The sequence below is a fragment of the Candoia aspera genome, chromosome 16, assembly GCF_035149785.1.
Source record: "Candoia aspera isolate rCanAsp1 chromosome 16, rCanAsp1.hap2, whole genome shotgun sequence".
NCBI lineage: Eukaryota > Metazoa > Chordata > Lepidosauria > Squamata > Boidae > Candoia > Candoia aspera.
Genome location: NC_086168.1, coordinates 3,914,845 through 3,931,061, shown reverse-complemented (window position 1 = coordinate 3,931,061; position 16,217 = coordinate 3,914,845). Strand labels below are relative to the sequence as shown.

The following is a 16,217-nucleotide window of genomic DNA, read 5'->3' as shown; positions in this document are numbered from 1 at the left end:
TCTTTTCGAGAGGCCTCCCTAGAGAGATACCAAGGAGCACCCCAGCTGCTTCATGAAATGATAAAGCTATTCTAATACCAATAGTTTCAAACAGAGGGTGCTTTATAGAATTGTAAACTTGGCTGCTAAGCAGTTTTCTCTCACTGCCTTTCTCCTTTTCTTCAAAGGAGATCAAAAACAGAGATGTTCCAAGGAAGAAAAAGAAGGATTTCTTGGGTTTCTCACATCACTTCAGTTGATTAATGATTTGAAATGACCAAGAAAGAAAAAAGCTTTTGGCATCTAGGCTACATTAAAACAGAGGTCCTTAGCCTTTCTGTGCCATGGACCTTTTGAGAGTCTGGGGACACCTACAGGCCCCTTCTCAGAAAAAAACTATTTAAATGCATAAAATAAAAAATGGAGGTGCTCTGTTATTAATGCATTAAATAAACAACAAGACACTACAGGTAGTCCTCACTTAACAACCACAGTGGAGACTAGAATTTCGGTTGCTAAGCAAAGTGGTCATTAAGCGAATCTGACCTGATTTTACAATCTTTTTTTGCAGCGGTTGCTAAGTGAATCACCATGGGCATTAAGCAAACCATGTGGTCATTAAGTGAATCACACAGTCCCCCATTGATTCTGCTTGCCAGAAGCTGGCTGGGAAGGTTGAAAATGGTGATCATGTGAGCACGGGACACTGCGACGGTCATGAGAACCAGTTGCCAAGCACCCAAATCGTGATCAGGTGACCACGGGGGACACTGCAACAGTCGTGAAACGACCGGTCATAAGTTGCTTTTTTTCGCATCGTTGTAAGTCCAAACCATCACTAAACAAATGGTTGATAAGTGAGGACTACCTGTGCCCCTTTTTAGAATACAATCGTTTTAGATAGTGAGATTTATTGAAGTTAACAAACTTTTGGGAATATACAGACCACACGTTACTTTGGTGCCTACACACATTATTGATGGAAATCAAAATTTCAATTAGAAGTTAGGAAAAATAAAGTTGCAATATCTTTCCCATCCAAGGTGAGGAGGACAGATGCTCTTAAATTTATCCATGGAGCCTTAAGAGGTCTGTAGACCTCAGGTTATGAACCTCTGCTTTAAAAGAAACAAATATTTATTTTTATGCTCAACAATACAATAAGCATTATACTTTATTCATCACATTTATGTTCCACCACAACCTAAGGACTCTTGGCAGCTTCTGTGATATGAAAAACGATTTAAAATATCCATGTTATATTAAACATCCATACCAGGAAATCATAAACTAATAAATCAGCTCAACAACCACCCAAACAAAGGCAAAGAATAAAAATAAGAATAAGAGAGGGTGCAAATCATGAACTCAGCTGGAAGCCTCACCAAAAGAAAGAGCTCAGTTTTTAACATCCTTCAAAAAGATGTTTAGAATGGACTGAGGGAGGCTACTTGATCTCCCCTGGAAGACTATTCCAAAGCACCAAGCACTTCCACTGAAAAGCATCACCTCCTAGCTTCAGCTTCCTTCCCCTCCTGAAAGGAGCTTCTCCCTAGATGATCCGGTAGGTGAGGCTTGTTTAGGTTACATTACATATTTTAATTATTTTTTATCCGTTCAATTGTGTCCGTTTCTCGCACACTGCCTGGACAATCCCTGCAGTTTTCTTGGCAAGGTTTTTCAGAAGTGGTTTGCCATTGCCTCCTTCCTAGGGCTGAGAGAGAGGGACTGGCCCAAGGTCCTCCAGCTGGCTTTGTGCCCAAGGTGGAACTAGAACTCAGGGCCGTCCAGTTTCTAGCCCGATGCCTTAACCACTGCATCAAACCAGCTTCCTCTATATTTTCATGAGACATACATAAAGGCACATAAGATATGAGATAAATACATACATGGCTTTGTACCCAAGCCCGTCTCCAGGTTGTATAGATGATAGGTTAGATCATGCCGGCTGCTATGAGTTTTTATTTTGCATTATGTATTTTCTGTTTTTGTTTTACTGTAAGCTGCCTAGAGTCACTTAAAAGTGAGATGGGCAGCTATATAAGTTGAGTAAATAAATAAATTGGTGGGGGGGGTGCATGTGAATTTGACCGCCTCATCAAGAGGTTTGGATTGTAATTCTCAGCTAACATTTCGAGCACCTGATAAACATGAATTAGATTAAATTAGATTGAAATCATGAAGCCTAAGAGAACTTAGATGTGTTTAAGATGCAGAAAGACTGTCAATTTCAGCTGACCTCAAGTGAATAAGAGAACTTGTCCTGAAGGTCTCTGCAAAGAACCGGGTCGATCTCACCTGCCTGCTTTTGCCTCTTTTCTTCCCCAGAGTGTGTGTGTGTGTGTCTGTCGAGCTGAAAGTTTTGTTCTGCATGAATATGAAGTTGAAGGTCGGTGGCTGAATACAAGTAAATATATGACGGAACTAAAGAATGCGTGAGAATAAGTGGAATGCTTAGCAAAGGGTTTAACACTGAGCAGGCAGTAAGACATGGATGGGTGATGCTCCCTCAATTGTTTAACTTATTTATGGACAAATATATAAGCAACTGCTGTGATGATGTTAGAGTTCTTTGGGAGTATGGTTATATACATACTTTTGTATATAGGTTGTCCTCGCATAACAACCATTCGTTTAGTGATGGTTTGGACTTAGGACGGTACTGGAAACCCAACTTGCAACCGGTCCTCACACTTACAACCGTCACAGCATCCCCCACGTTCACGCGATCATGATTTGGGCGCTTGGCAACTGGTTTGCATTTATGACTATCAGTGTCATGTGGTCACGTGATCACCATTTTCAACCTTCCCAGACAGCTTCCGGCAAGCAAAATCAAGGGGGGACCACATGATCTGCTTAACAACCATGTGGTTCACTTAACACTGCGTGATTTGCTTAATGACCACTGCAAAAAAGGTCATAAACTCAGGTCGGGTTTGCTTAATGACTGCTAGCAACCAAAATTCCAGTCCCAATTGTGATTCTTAAGTAAGGACTACCTGTACAGATTATGCTCATGTTGAGTTGGGGCATCTTAGTCATCTAAATTATAAATAAATACATTTTGGCTGAGAACCTGAATGATTTGCAGCACATGTTAAATAGATTGTAGGATGCAACTGTGAGCATGGATCTGAAAATCAATGCATCAGAAACCAAGGTGGTTGTGTTTGACAGGGAAAATGAAGTGAGCAATTACAAGTTATGAATCTATGGCAAAAAAACTTAAGTCAAGTAGATGAATTTGCGTATGTTAATACAATATTTAATAAAGGTGGAAAATGGATGGAGAAATGTTAAGATGTATACATGCTGGTAGGAAAGTAGCAGGAAGCATATAGTCTGTTGCACAGAATGAATGTTTGTTGAAAGAAAAGAAAATGGAGATTTACAAGAGTGTGCTTCTGCCCCCTTTTTTATAGGAAAGTGAGAGCTGGCTGTACTGTAGAAAAAACTAAGTTGGATGCAGTAGGAATGGGAGACTTAAGGGGTCTTGTAAATCAAGATGCAGAACCAGGAATGCTGAATGAATTCTGGGCTAAATGTAAAAGTGAGTGTGGCGAGACAGTCTGGTTATATACAGAGGATGAAAGAGGACTGGTTTATAAAACAAATAAAGGAAAAGTGGGTGGATAGAGAGGAAGGGGAAGAACAAGAACAAGGTTAGAAGGAGTTGCTAAGATTCTCAAAAACAGAGAGGTCAGAAGTTAAAAATATACAAGAACATAGTAGGGAGCAGTGTATGGATGTGGCTAGAAGCAAGGATGGTTTATAAGGCTAGAAAGTTACAGAGAGGTAGAATGTTTGTGTAAAGTAGATGCAAATATTTCCATTTTTCTTTTCTTACGTCGCACTTTAATTTCCTCAGCTTACAATCTGTTCTTCCTTTTCTGTGCTTTGCAAAGAGCTGCTCACCCAGGAAAAGAATACAGCAGCGTGGCAGGTACAGACGTACGTATGTGTAAAAACCAAAGCACGAAAGAGCTGAGGAACTCAAACTTTCTCGGGTGCAGGGCCAGAAACGAAGCAAAGCGCTGTAAGAAGCTAAAAAAAGAAGTACAAGAGGAGAGGAGACTAGGCAAGGCGACGACAAAGCCCCAAGAACGGGACAGTTTCCAGTTGCGTGCAGGTTTTGCACCGCTGCAGAAAAGAGCAAACTGCTGTAAGAAGGCTGCAGCATTCCCCCTATCAGAAGAAGATATAAAGGGTGTTTAGTTTAGCTAAAAGGCCCCCATTGCAAGTGAATGTGATCGGAGTTGCTCAGAACGGTCTCGGGGCGAGAAAGTCAGCGAAAAGCGGTCAAGCTTGAACTAATAAAGCCCCCCAGAAGTAGACAGAGGAGGGCAAATGCGTCTTTGTACGGCAGGCGGTCAGTCGACGGGCACCAGTCAGAACAGCTGGCTTGAAAGAAGCACCGCTGCGACGCATGGAGGAGGCATGGAGGAGGCACCAGCCAGCTAATGCAGCTTTACGCAGCCCCCAGGCTCTGGCAGGAGGTCTCAAAAACCCCGGCCCTGAGGATGGGGCCGCCGGGTTTCATTTCTGGATGCTCTACGGCCCTCCCCAGGCTCTGCGTGCGCAGGAAAGCAAGCGCAGGGCAAGGGACCCTCTGCTCCGGGTTAGCCCCGCTTGGGACAAGGCTGCTGGGCGCTCCCGGGCGGTCGAGCCTCCACAGCCAGGGGCAAGCTACCAGGGGGCCACTGACAGCGCGTCAGCAAAGCCGACGAAGTGCTGCTGCTGCGGGGCCCCAAGCGCGGGGAGGAGGCTGTTGGTGGGCCCGCGGGGGCGCAGGCAGCCAGGACGAAGATGGGGCGGCTGTCAACGCACAGGCCCCCCCCAGCGCCTCGGGTTCAAACGTCAGCGGGGCGGAAAGGGGCGGGGGAGCCCTGAGGCGGCTGGCCCCCTTTCCCGGCATGCCTCGGGCGGCCGGGCGAGGCCAAGAGGCCTCCCCGGCCCCCCCGCGGGCGGCCCGGCCCACCTCCTGTCAAGCCAAGGCCGGGCCTGCGGCCTCCTCCCGCTGCCCGCTCTGCCCTGGCGGCCCGCGGAGCCGCGCCCCGGCTCCCCCTCGCCCCCGCGGGGCCCTCCACCGCCCGCGCCGCCCCGCGCGGCCGCCGCCACTCACTCGGCCTCTCCGTCCTGCGCCCGGGGGCTCAAGCGCTCCGGCTGCCTCGCTCTCCCTCCGCCTGGGGACCCGTACCCGGAAAAGGAAGTCCCTCCCTCGCTTCCGCCGGAAAGCGGAAGGAGAACGGGGAGGGGGCGGGAAAGGAGAGCGGCGCTGGCCGGGCGAGCCGGGACGGGTGACGTCACGGCAGGGCCGCGTCACGTGGCCGGGGCTCCTCCGCGGGAGGGGTGGCTAGCAGGAGGGGGCGTGGCGGGAGTGCGTGCGCGTCGCCGCCCTCCCTTTGCGCTGCCTGCTGGCCACGCGCGGCGGTGGGATTCCTCGCGCGCAGCGCCTGCAGGATCGGGGCCCCTGGTGGGAGACATTCCTGCCCCAGAGGCTTCCACCATAGAGGTCCTCCATCTCAGTCTCACCCAAAGCTCTTCCATGAGAGATGCCGCCCACCCCAAATGCTTCCATGGTCAACATTCTTCATGCAAACTCCTTCACGGTAGATGTTCCTCACCCAAAGCTCTTCCATGAGATGCCGCCCACCCCAAATGCTTCCATGGTCAACATTCTTCATGCAAACTCCTTCGTGGTAGATGTTCCTCACCCAAAGCTCTTCCATGAGATGCCGCCCACCCCAATTGCTTCCTTGGTCAACATTCTTCATGCAAACTCCTTCACGGTAGATGTTCCTCACCCAAAGCTCTTCCATGAGATGCCGCCCACCCCAAATGCTTCCATGGTCAACATTCTTCATGCAAACTCCTTCACGGTAGATGTTCCTCACCCAAAGCTCTTCCATGAGATGCCGCCCACCCCAAATGCTTCCATGGTCAACATTCTTCATGCAAACTCCTTCACGGTAGATGTTCCTCACCCAAAGCTCTTCCATGAGATGCCGCCCACCCCAAATGCTTCCATGGTCAACATTCTTCATGCAAACTCCTTCACGGTAGATGTTCCTCACCCAAAGCTCTTCCATGAGATGCCGCCCACCCCAAATGCTTCCATGGTCAACATTCTTCATGCAAACTCCTTCACGGTAGATGTTCCTCACCCAAAGCTCTTCCATGAGATGCCGCCCACCCCAAATGCTTCCATGGTCAACATTCTTCATGCAAACTCCTTCGTGGTAGATGTTCCTCACCCAAAGCTCTTCCATGAGATGCCGCCCACCCCAATTGCTTCCTTGGTCAACATTCTTCATGCAAACTCCTTCACGGTAGATGTTCCTCACCCAAAGCTCTTCCATGAGATGCCGCCCACCCCAAATGCTTCCATGGTCAACATTCTTCATGCAAACTCCTTCACGGTAGATGTTCCTCACCCAAAGCTCTTCCATGAGATGCCGCCCACCCCAAATGCTTCCATGGTCAACATTCTTCATGCAAACTCCTTCACGGTAGATGTTCCTCACCCAAAGCTCTTCCATGAGATGCCGCCCACCCCAAATGCTTCCATGGTCAACATTCTTCATGCAAACTCCTTCGTGGTAGATGTTCCTCACCCAAAGCTCTTCCATGAGATGCCGCCCACCCCAATTGCTTCCTTGGTCAACATTCTTCATGCAAACTCCTTCACGGTAGATGTTCCTCACCCAAAGCTCTTCCATGAGATGCTGCCCACCCCAAATGCTTCCATGGTCAACATTCTTCATGCAAACTCCTTCGTGGTAGATGTTCCTCACCCAAAGCTCTTCTATGGGAGTTGCTGCCCACCCAGAATGCCTCCTCTATCCATTCATCATGGATAATGTTTCCATGGTAGATGTTCTCCATCCAAAATCCTTCACAGTAGATTTTTCTCACTCAAAGCTCTTCCACAGTAAATGTTCTTCACCCAAAATGGTTCCTTGATTAAAGTTTCTCCTGGAAAACACTTCCACAATATATGTTTTTAATTTAAAACTCTTCCACAGTAGATGCTCCCTATCCAAAATGCTTCCTCTGTTTACATTCATCATCCAAAGTGCCTCCGCAGTTAATGTTCCTCATGGGAAGCGTGTTTCCACAATTAGACTCATCCAAAGCTTTTCTGAAATAGATACTCACCCACAATGTTTCATTGGTTAAAGTTCCTCACTGAAAATGCTTTCCTGATTAATGTTCCACAGTGGATATCCATCACTCAAGGCTCTTCCACCATAGATGTTCCTCATGCAAAATTCTTCCTTGGTTCATGTTGCTCATGGAAAGTCAAGTTAATGCTCTTTATTTTCTCTTGGGGCTTTGTCTTCAACAATGTCTTAGGCCAACTCAACAATATTCAGCGTTTCTCCTTTTTGACAGAAGGATAGCAGGCATCTTGGGGCATTTCCGCTCAGGGGTGTGGTACCACTTGAGATCTGTATCAATCCCCCATGTCCCAAGCCATTGTTGCCAAGCTGATTTACTTCCAGCTCTATTATAACACATCACAAATCACAACAATTCTGGATTCCAGCTTGGCTGAAAGCCATCCTGAAAACTTTGTGTGGAATGTTGAGTTCAAGTATTTCTAGGAAAGAAACGCATGGAATTAAGGGACAGGGCCTTTTAAATGGTGGTTCTGTCTCTTGGAAATACTTGGAAAGGTAAGTATGTCATATTAAAATTTGAGACCCAATTTGGTGTAGTGGTTAAAGGCACCAGGCTAGAAACCAGGAGACCATGAGTTCTAGTCCCGCCTTAGGCATGAAAGCCAGCTGCGTGACTTGGACCAATCACTCTCTCTCAGCCCTAGGAAGGAGGCAATGGCAAACCACTTCTGAAAAACCTTGCCAAGAAAACTGCAGGGACTTGTCCAGGCAGCCTCCAAAAATCGGACACGACTGAACGGGTAATATATATTAGTATATATATTATAGTATATACAGGAACATCTGCACGGTGTATGGGCTAGACCCTCCCAAGTCCAGATGGGAGATTCCACAGAAGGTCATGGAGAATGACAGGGCTAAGATCCTGTGGGACTTCCAGATCCAGACGGACAGGCAGGTACTGGCCAATCAACCAGACATCGTGGTAGTAGACAAGGACCAGAAGACAGCGGTGGTGACAGATGGAGTGGTGCCAAGTGACAGCAACATCTGGAAGAAGGAGTGTGAGAAGCTGGAGAAGGACTAGGGGCTGAAAGAAGAACGAGAGAGGATGTGAAAAGGGAAGGTCAAAGTGGTCCCAGTGGTGGCAGGGGCACTGGGGGCTGTGACTCCCAAGCTGGGAGGGTGGCTCCAGCAGATCCCAGGAGCAACATCAGAGCTCTCTGTCCAGAAGAGAGCAGTGCTGAGATCCTGCGCAGAACCCTCAAACTCCCAGGCCTCTGGTAGAGGACCCGAGGTTGAGGAAGACACATGCCACCCCTAGGGGTGAGAAGGGAATTTTTTTAAATTAAAGTTTAGCTTTTGGTCTGTGAGCGCGTGCAAAGTCTAGCATCTAGTGTAAACCAGCCTGGTGGACCCAAACCCATTTAAGACAATTTCATACAATTTTGAAAGGACTACATTTGGTATGTGGAACCACCTTAGGTTTGTGTGGTATAAATAGCTTGGTTCTAAATGCTGAAAAAACTAAGGAGATTATCACCGATTTTAGAAAGAACCAGCCCAGCCATACACCACTCTATTAATGACATAGCTGTGGAATCAGTTAGTACAGCGGTTCCCAACCTTTTTGGCACCAGGGACCGGTTTCATGGAAGACAATTTTTCCACAGACTGGGGGGTGGGATGGTTTGGGGATGATTCAAGTGCTTCCTCTTTTTTAAAAAAAATCTTTTTTATTCCTTTTATTCTTTTTTCTTCGTGCCATTTGGAGATAGCAGCCAATGGGCTTGCTTTCTCTGACAGGAGGTGGAGCTCAGGCGGTGATGCAAGCAATGGGGAGCAGCTGTAAACACTCAGGCTGTAAATTCACTCACTCACCTATCGCTCACCTCATGCTGTGCAGCCCGGTTCCTAACAGGCCACGGACCGCTACCAGCCCGCGGCCCAGGGATTGGGACCCCGGGGTCAGTAGCATTAGGTTCTTGGGGATGCAGATAATGAATAGTTTGACTTGGTCTTTTAATATTGCGTCCTTGGTAAAACGGGCACCCCAGCATTTGCATTTTCTGTGCCGGATGGGGAAAGTGTTGGAAGTTCTGGCAAATCCAGCATGCCTCATTTGCCCACTTCCTCTTTCTCTCTTCCTTCTTCTCCACCAGGAGCAAGCACGTGGATGTGTGCTGCTCTCCTCCATTCTGGGCACCATGTGGTGGGCCTGGAATTCCCCTTTCTTACACGCAGCTCTTGGCAGCTGTAGGGCTGAGAGTTTAGGGCAAAACTAAGTATTTAGAAAGGAAAGAAGAACAAAGGAACGTCATCTTTTCCACCAAGATGGATGTAACAGAAGCAACAATAAAGTCAGTAAGAAATTCTTTTTCTTATCTCAACCTAATGTGCCTAAGCGTGTGCTTCTTTATGCTTGGGAGGGCTGAATGTGTAAGAGCAATAACCTGTGTTTCTCTGGCATGCTCACTGAAGCTATCTAAGATAATTTTCTTTTTCTGTGCCAGCTTCTCAGCTGTGTTATAAGCATTATTCCATTTCAGTGGTTCTAGAAGGCTGCTAATTCGGCTTCAGAAAGCTCGTCTTCCACCTCCCATCCTCCTTACTTTCTATAGTGGCACTATAGAGAGTGTATTGATCAACGGTATTTCTATTTGGTTTGGAGGCTGTAGTGCCTTGGATAAGAAATCTGTGCAGGGGGCGGTGAGGGTAGCAGAGAGGAGAACTGGGATTTCACTTCCTCCCATTCAGGATATAGCATATACCCGATGTCTGTCTAGGGCCCGAAATATTGGCAGCAACCCCTCCCACCCTCATTGTGGCTTGTTCTGCTTGTTACCCTCTGGGAAAAGATTCTGCTGTATTCAACGCAGAACGGCTAGATTAGGCAAGTTTTGTCCCCTGGGCTATTAGGCTCCTGAATTCTTAATAATCCCCTCTTATTTTATTGCGGCACGTGTTGTATGTAGGGCCGTGATATTCATTAGGGTTAATGATTAGGGGAGTGGAATGGTAAAGAATATCTAACATATATATTAATAATTATTTTTTGTGAGCCAATTGCAACGAACTTTCATTTTAATGCACACCTTGGTGTATAGAGGAATGACAATAAAAGTTTTCTATTCTATTCTATTCTATTCTATTCTATTCTAATCTGACTAATCACACAGACAAAGGCATCTACTTGCACATACTGTATGTGACATATTTGAAATTCCTGTTTCTTAAGCTTTGTGACTGAAAGGGTTCCTGTGCAATCAATCTGCAAAGGAAAAATGCTCTGGGCTGCAGGTTTCCTCCTAAGTTCTAATGCTTTAACTGTTTGCTGACTTTGTTGGGAGCTACAGACAGACATAAGTAAGCAATTCCCCCCCCCCCATGGTCTCCTGTTAATTTGACTCCAAATTCCATACTCCCCAGCCCACAGGTGAGTAAATCTCACAAAGACAGGCCAGCTGAGCAAAGTATTAATCTCTCACATCCTCTGTCTCTTTGAGAAGAACATACCCCTTGGTTAATGGCCATGAGAAATGTCCTTTATCCAACCTCTACTTTTCCTTCCAATTCTTTTTTGTTTTCCTGTGTGAAGCTCTGTCCTTTTAGCTTCATATCCATGAAGTGGAACCACAGCTATCTAATCGAGGAAACAACAGCATGGACACCTCTAATTAGTAGAAAAAAAGGCCTTCAATGACTCAAGAAGAATGGGAACACACAGGAGGAACTGCCTCAGGCACCGGAGGTGGCCTCCCAAAGTGAATAATTCCATACATCTAAGAAAAGACTTCAAAATTAAAGAAGCAAGCCAATAAGTGTTCTATGTTACGAAATTGTAGCACATGGCAGGCTTGCAATACATAAACACACGCAAACACCCCACGTGCTATACACTTGTGAAAGGCAATGCTCAAACCTCTGACTAGGTGGACATGGAGAATTAGTTAGCTCAGCTTGGAGGAGGGTTGCTATTTTAATTTTCCCGCCTGAATATAATTGAAATCACTTCCCACAAATACTGGTGTTAGAGAAAAAGTCACACTTCTTAAGAAGCCTCCATGTTGCTTTCAGATCAACAGAGCAGGCCTGTTGGGCTTTGCTTGAACTTGGGCAAAGCTGAGTTATGGTAAATTACTCTCTTGAGTCAGGATAAGTCGAAAGCAATGAGTCACTCCATTGGTTTACCCTACTCCTTTCCAGTATTCTGGGTTCCTCCAAGTCAATTTTTCCATAAAAACCTCCCCTGTTACAGAAGTATAAGACTCCATAAGTGTGCTTTCCGGAGATAATGGTCTTTATGAAAAGCTCTTACATTTATTGGGTAGATACTGTAGATGCTGGCTAATCCAAGAATTACATTTATTGCATATGCTATATTACCTTTCCCCATAATATATGCTCTATATTAACCTCCAAACTACTTTGAAGTAGTAATTTCCTTCATGCTAGATATGATTGCTCAGCCGAATGGAGTCTGGAATCTGGTGATGCTGACTCTGAGCAATTTTAACCATTTCCCAAGAAAATGGGATGGGCATGGGGAATGAATACTTGAAGAGACAGAAAATCAAGAGTTGGCCCTGACATCTGCTCCAGAAAACAGTGAATGAGGCAGTGGATGTCAGCCTGGATGGAAGCCAACTTCATCGGCAGTGGGCAATTTTCATAACTAACACTGGGGACCCCACAATCTCTATACATCTGGTCATTGCAACAAGTCTGGGTTTCTTTTGTGGTTTATTTAATGCAGTAAGGGTGTAGTCAAAGGGTGATGGCCAATTTGGAGAAAACCTTGAAGGTATCTGCCCGTTACAGCAGATTGGATAAAATGGGCACAGCCCAGGTCCCTTCCCTTAAATGCTGCCATCTAGACATTGTGCCTTTCTTGTAGCAGCCCCTTCCCCTTGAGATCTGGCAGGCCCCCAGCCTCCTAACCTTCTGGAAAGCCATGAAGAGTTGTAAAGGGATGTGAGAAAAACCTTTAGGAACAGGCAGAAGAGGTGCAACCAAGACAAGAGGCAGGTAAAAGAAATCTGAGTCCGGGGCAGAACTGCAATCCGAGGAAGCATCTCAGACAAGACCCTCCCTAGGTCTCTTTAGGATAAAGGCGGGGAGGGGAGAGGCACATTCAGACTGGCAAGATTTTGTTACTGTATCCCTATAAATGTAGTTTTAGTATTCATAACTTTGATGTTCAAGTCTGGTCTGCTTCGAAGGGCTGGCAAGAACTGGCTTCTCCCCGGGATTGCATAGATGATCGGGGTGCAGATGACGGACTGAATGCCTGTTTTTTCTTGATCTATTTGTCGTACTGTTTTTCTCGTTGGTGCTTTTATCACTGGGGTTAGGTGCCCAAAGATGAGTGGCCGTATAAATCTTTTAAATAAATGAATAAACTCTGTTGGCTAATTGTGATCATGGCGGTTACACACTGTCCTATCCTAGAGAGCTCAAGCTAAGAGGTTCACAAGTCACCTTGCAAATCTGCCCCAGATACCTTTTGGACTTGACCCCACCTGCTCAAGAACCAGCCAGTATAGTTGGGCCGAAAACTTGCCGGAAAGGGACCCCGCACTGAATCTCCATCTCCACCTTCCAAAAACTCTTTTCTAAGCCAGGTGCGTGCACCAACTTTCCAGTCAAATCCGGAGGGAAAACCGTTCTGACATTTAGAAATGTGACAACAGGGAGCGTTGGCTATCTCAGCCAGGCAACGTGACAGCGATTGATGGAGAGGGAGCTGGGCGGAGGGCCAGTGAGTGGGAAGCTTAGGAAATCAGACGCCATCAAACGGCAGTTGAAAAAGAGGAAATTACAGTCCTTAAACACTCCCAGAAACAAATTTTTGATGTAAATCTTTCTTCTGAAAGTAAAAAGAGAGAGAGAGAGAAACGCAACCTCGATTTGACAACCCTCTTCCCAAGAGCTTAAGAGACTTTGTCAATGGGTGCGCACGCACATACCCGCATGCACACACTCGTTCAGGAGAGCCAAAATTAGTTGTGACAGCTGAAATTCTCTATGCATTGGACAGCGTTTGACAGGGTACTTTAAGAAAAAAAAATGCAAAGAAAAAGGAGAGCCGCTCAGCGTAACGCTGGGGGGTGGAAGGGACGTGGGGGGATTTAAAGTGATACAAGACGCATAATTCAACCCTTCTTGGATTGCTAACACTCTTCTTACCTAGAGGGACTTGATGCCCTATTTTTATCTAAATGGCTCAATTACCTCAAAGCCCCACTGAGAAAATTACCAATGTAGGCCTTTATTATTTTTTTTTCCCTCCCTGTCTCTCTCTCTCTCTCTCCCCATCTCGGCTCGACGGCTGTATGTATTTTGTTTGGTTTCTGATTTTTTTGGGGGGGACCCTTCTTTCCAAGGGGGTGAGCTTTTGATGGGTCCCCTGGGCGAGGCATGTTTTCAAATGCACAAAAGTCACTGGAGGGGCTGTGGGGATGGTGGACCCCAGAGTCATAGCCACAGATCTTGAATTAACAGAGGAAGGCTCAACCTTCTTGCGGGAACACCAAGTGACATCCCAGCTTAGAAGCCATTTCTTTGGATTTGTTGGTACTTTCTCACCCCACCTTTCTTTCAGCTCCCTCTCTTCTCCCCACCTCGTCCCTCGTTCCTTCGTCTGCCTCGTAAAGCCATCGTAATAGTAGCTTGTTTCGCACTTCACTCCCGTCTCAATGAGAAAATATCCCCTTCTCTCGTTTGCCTTCGTTATTTCCATACCCTGAAATAGCGTCTTTGCAAAGGGCGGCGGGAAGTATCCATTTTTCAGCATTTTTCTTTGCCTTATGTTTGTCATTCTTCAAATTACCTCTCCAGGGGGTTCTGCTTGGACCAAGACCAGGCCTGGCTATTTACGCCTCTCCCACTCCTTAAGATCATGCAGGGAGAAATTAGTTATTTATTTTGAGTGCCTGCTGTAACTTCTTCATCTGCCCAAGTGTTTGTTTTGATTACCGACGGGGGACAGGATGGCAAAGAATGGGTCTCAATGGGGGGGACAGCTTTAGAAATGCTGAGCCCAAGTGGCCTTGTGGCCACTTCAGATCTAGAGAATACAGTCGCGTTAAAAGACAAAAAGGCTGCTTAAGAAAGGGCATATAGAATGGAGAGGCACATGGTTTTATGCACAGAATTCCCGACAGGAGGTGCTCTAAAAAATACAAGGAAAGCTGTAGGGATGAGGAACTTGAAGGGAATCTCCACATTCAGCAAGCAAAAGGGTCTTCTGAAGAGCAAGGAAGCTGCCAAGTTAGACTTTTGGATCTTGGCAAGATGACCCAGTTTAAGAGAGAACCCACATTCTGCTAAAATTGTCAGTTTTGGGTAAGCAACGCACCATCTTCTGGTCCTTCATGAACCCTACACGTCTTAGAGGAAACAAGTTACTGTGCCAGTTTAGCATCCGTGGAGTTAAATCCAATCTATTCTGGTTTCACTTAGCTGGTCGTACCAGCCCTCCACTCTAACCTGGAAGCATTTGTAGGGATGAGAGAGACCCGTCTCTTGGCCAATTAAAGTTCTCTTCCATTCCAGATTTCCTGCAAGATTAACATGTTGAGGCAGGATTAAACAAGTAGCAGAACTATGCCGAGAAGAACAAGCTCCATTCTCAGTAAGCCAGCCAACTGGGAAACGCTGGCCAATGCTGGGCATTATACTGTGAATGACAGTTTCTCAGGCAGAAGTATCAGTAAGGTCAACAACCCTCAATTAGTTAGCTCCAAGACTAAGGTCATTTCCACACCAGAGACTTACTCCATGGTACCATCTAACCATTGCTGAAGTGATATAAAGCCGATCAACCAATAGTTGGGTGACTTTAGAAGACACTGTGATCACTTGTCTTCTACTTAGGCTGACCATATTTCCTTGAGACAAAAACGGGACATTGGGATGGCAAAACGGGACTGGGTTAAACTTATGTAATATTCCATATTCATGAAAAATACGATTAAAACAGTTATCGACAGTAAGCTGGGAAGGTGCCAGAGGGGGAGGTGCGGCAATGGTTGGGTCTGGAGAGGCTGGTGCAGGGGTGGCGTTAGGTGGAGAGGTTGCAGGAGGGCTGAAGGTGGTGGCGAACTGGGACAGAGGAGAGGAACGAGGCGGCAGGAGGCTAGAGAAGTGCGGGAGAGTTGAGGGCGGTGGCGAGCTGGGACGGGAGGACAGGGACGGAGGAACCTAGTGAACGGCTGTCCCTGACAACCTACTCCTCTCTGGCGCGCCCTTTTATTTTATTTTATTCCCGCCGTTTTGGCCTGAGAGCCAATTGGCTTCTTTTCTGCTGGGCGAGCTTTTCCAACCGGCTTCCACTGCGCTGATTGGTGGCAGCGACTCTCCCTCTCGCTCACCGCCAATCAGCTGTTCCTGCGGTTCCGCTCTCGATTTCCCGCCAGAATTGAGAACTACTGCCAAGTCAGCCTCCTTTTCAATTTCAGTTTCAATTTTTTCCCGCTTTTCCCAATAAGGGCTCCAACTTTTTTAAAAAACAGGACAAAATGGACATTTATATTAAAACGATGGGATGGTTGGGAAATATTTAAAAAATGGGACTCTCCTGTTCCAAACGGGACATACGGTCTGCCTAGTTCTACTTAATACCCATTAAACCATGAGAAAGGTGGGAGATTGAAATGCTATAATGAAACCACCATAACAAGGGTCTTCGTGTTGGCAGAAGGCAATTAACTACGAATATGAATTCATCCTAGTTTGCAATATTCTTATCTAGCCATGCTTTGGGAGATTTGCCAAGAGTGAGCTTTGGAGCAGGATGCTGGCGAAGGGATTCACCTACCTGCAACCAAGGCCATGGAGATGGAGATCTTCCTAATAAGAAAGGTAGTTAGTAGTTGACTCTACTAACATTCTATAGAAAGACCTTCAGTTAGCACTGAACCTCAGCCCTCAGTTACTTCCATTTCCCAGCTGCTTTCTAAAATAAAAACATTCGTTTTTGCTGAGACACATAACTGCCAAAACTGGACTTCAGCCAATCCATTTAAATGCTTGAAGTATCTTGAAGTGTTGCCTTCCGGCTTCGGCGTCACATGATGCACATTCAACGTAACGTGGTGCAAAATGCGG

The 16,217-nt window shown here is 46.4% G+C and overlaps 1 protein-coding gene across 3 annotated transcripts in view; it reads right to left on the bottom strand.

The window, feature by feature from the left end:
• The window catches only part of FUBP3 (far upstream element binding protein 3), a 63,910-nt gene extending 58,697 nt beyond the window's left edge, over window positions 1-5,213 (bottom strand). For all 3 annotated transcript variants that reach the window (XM_063316069.1, XM_063316071.1, XM_063316070.1), the window contains exon 1: window positions 5,105-5,213. The gene's annotated coding sequence lies outside the window, so the exon portion shown is untranslated. The remainder of the gene's footprint in view (window positions 1-5,104) is intronic.
• Window positions 5,214-16,217: the final 11,004 nt, after the last annotated feature.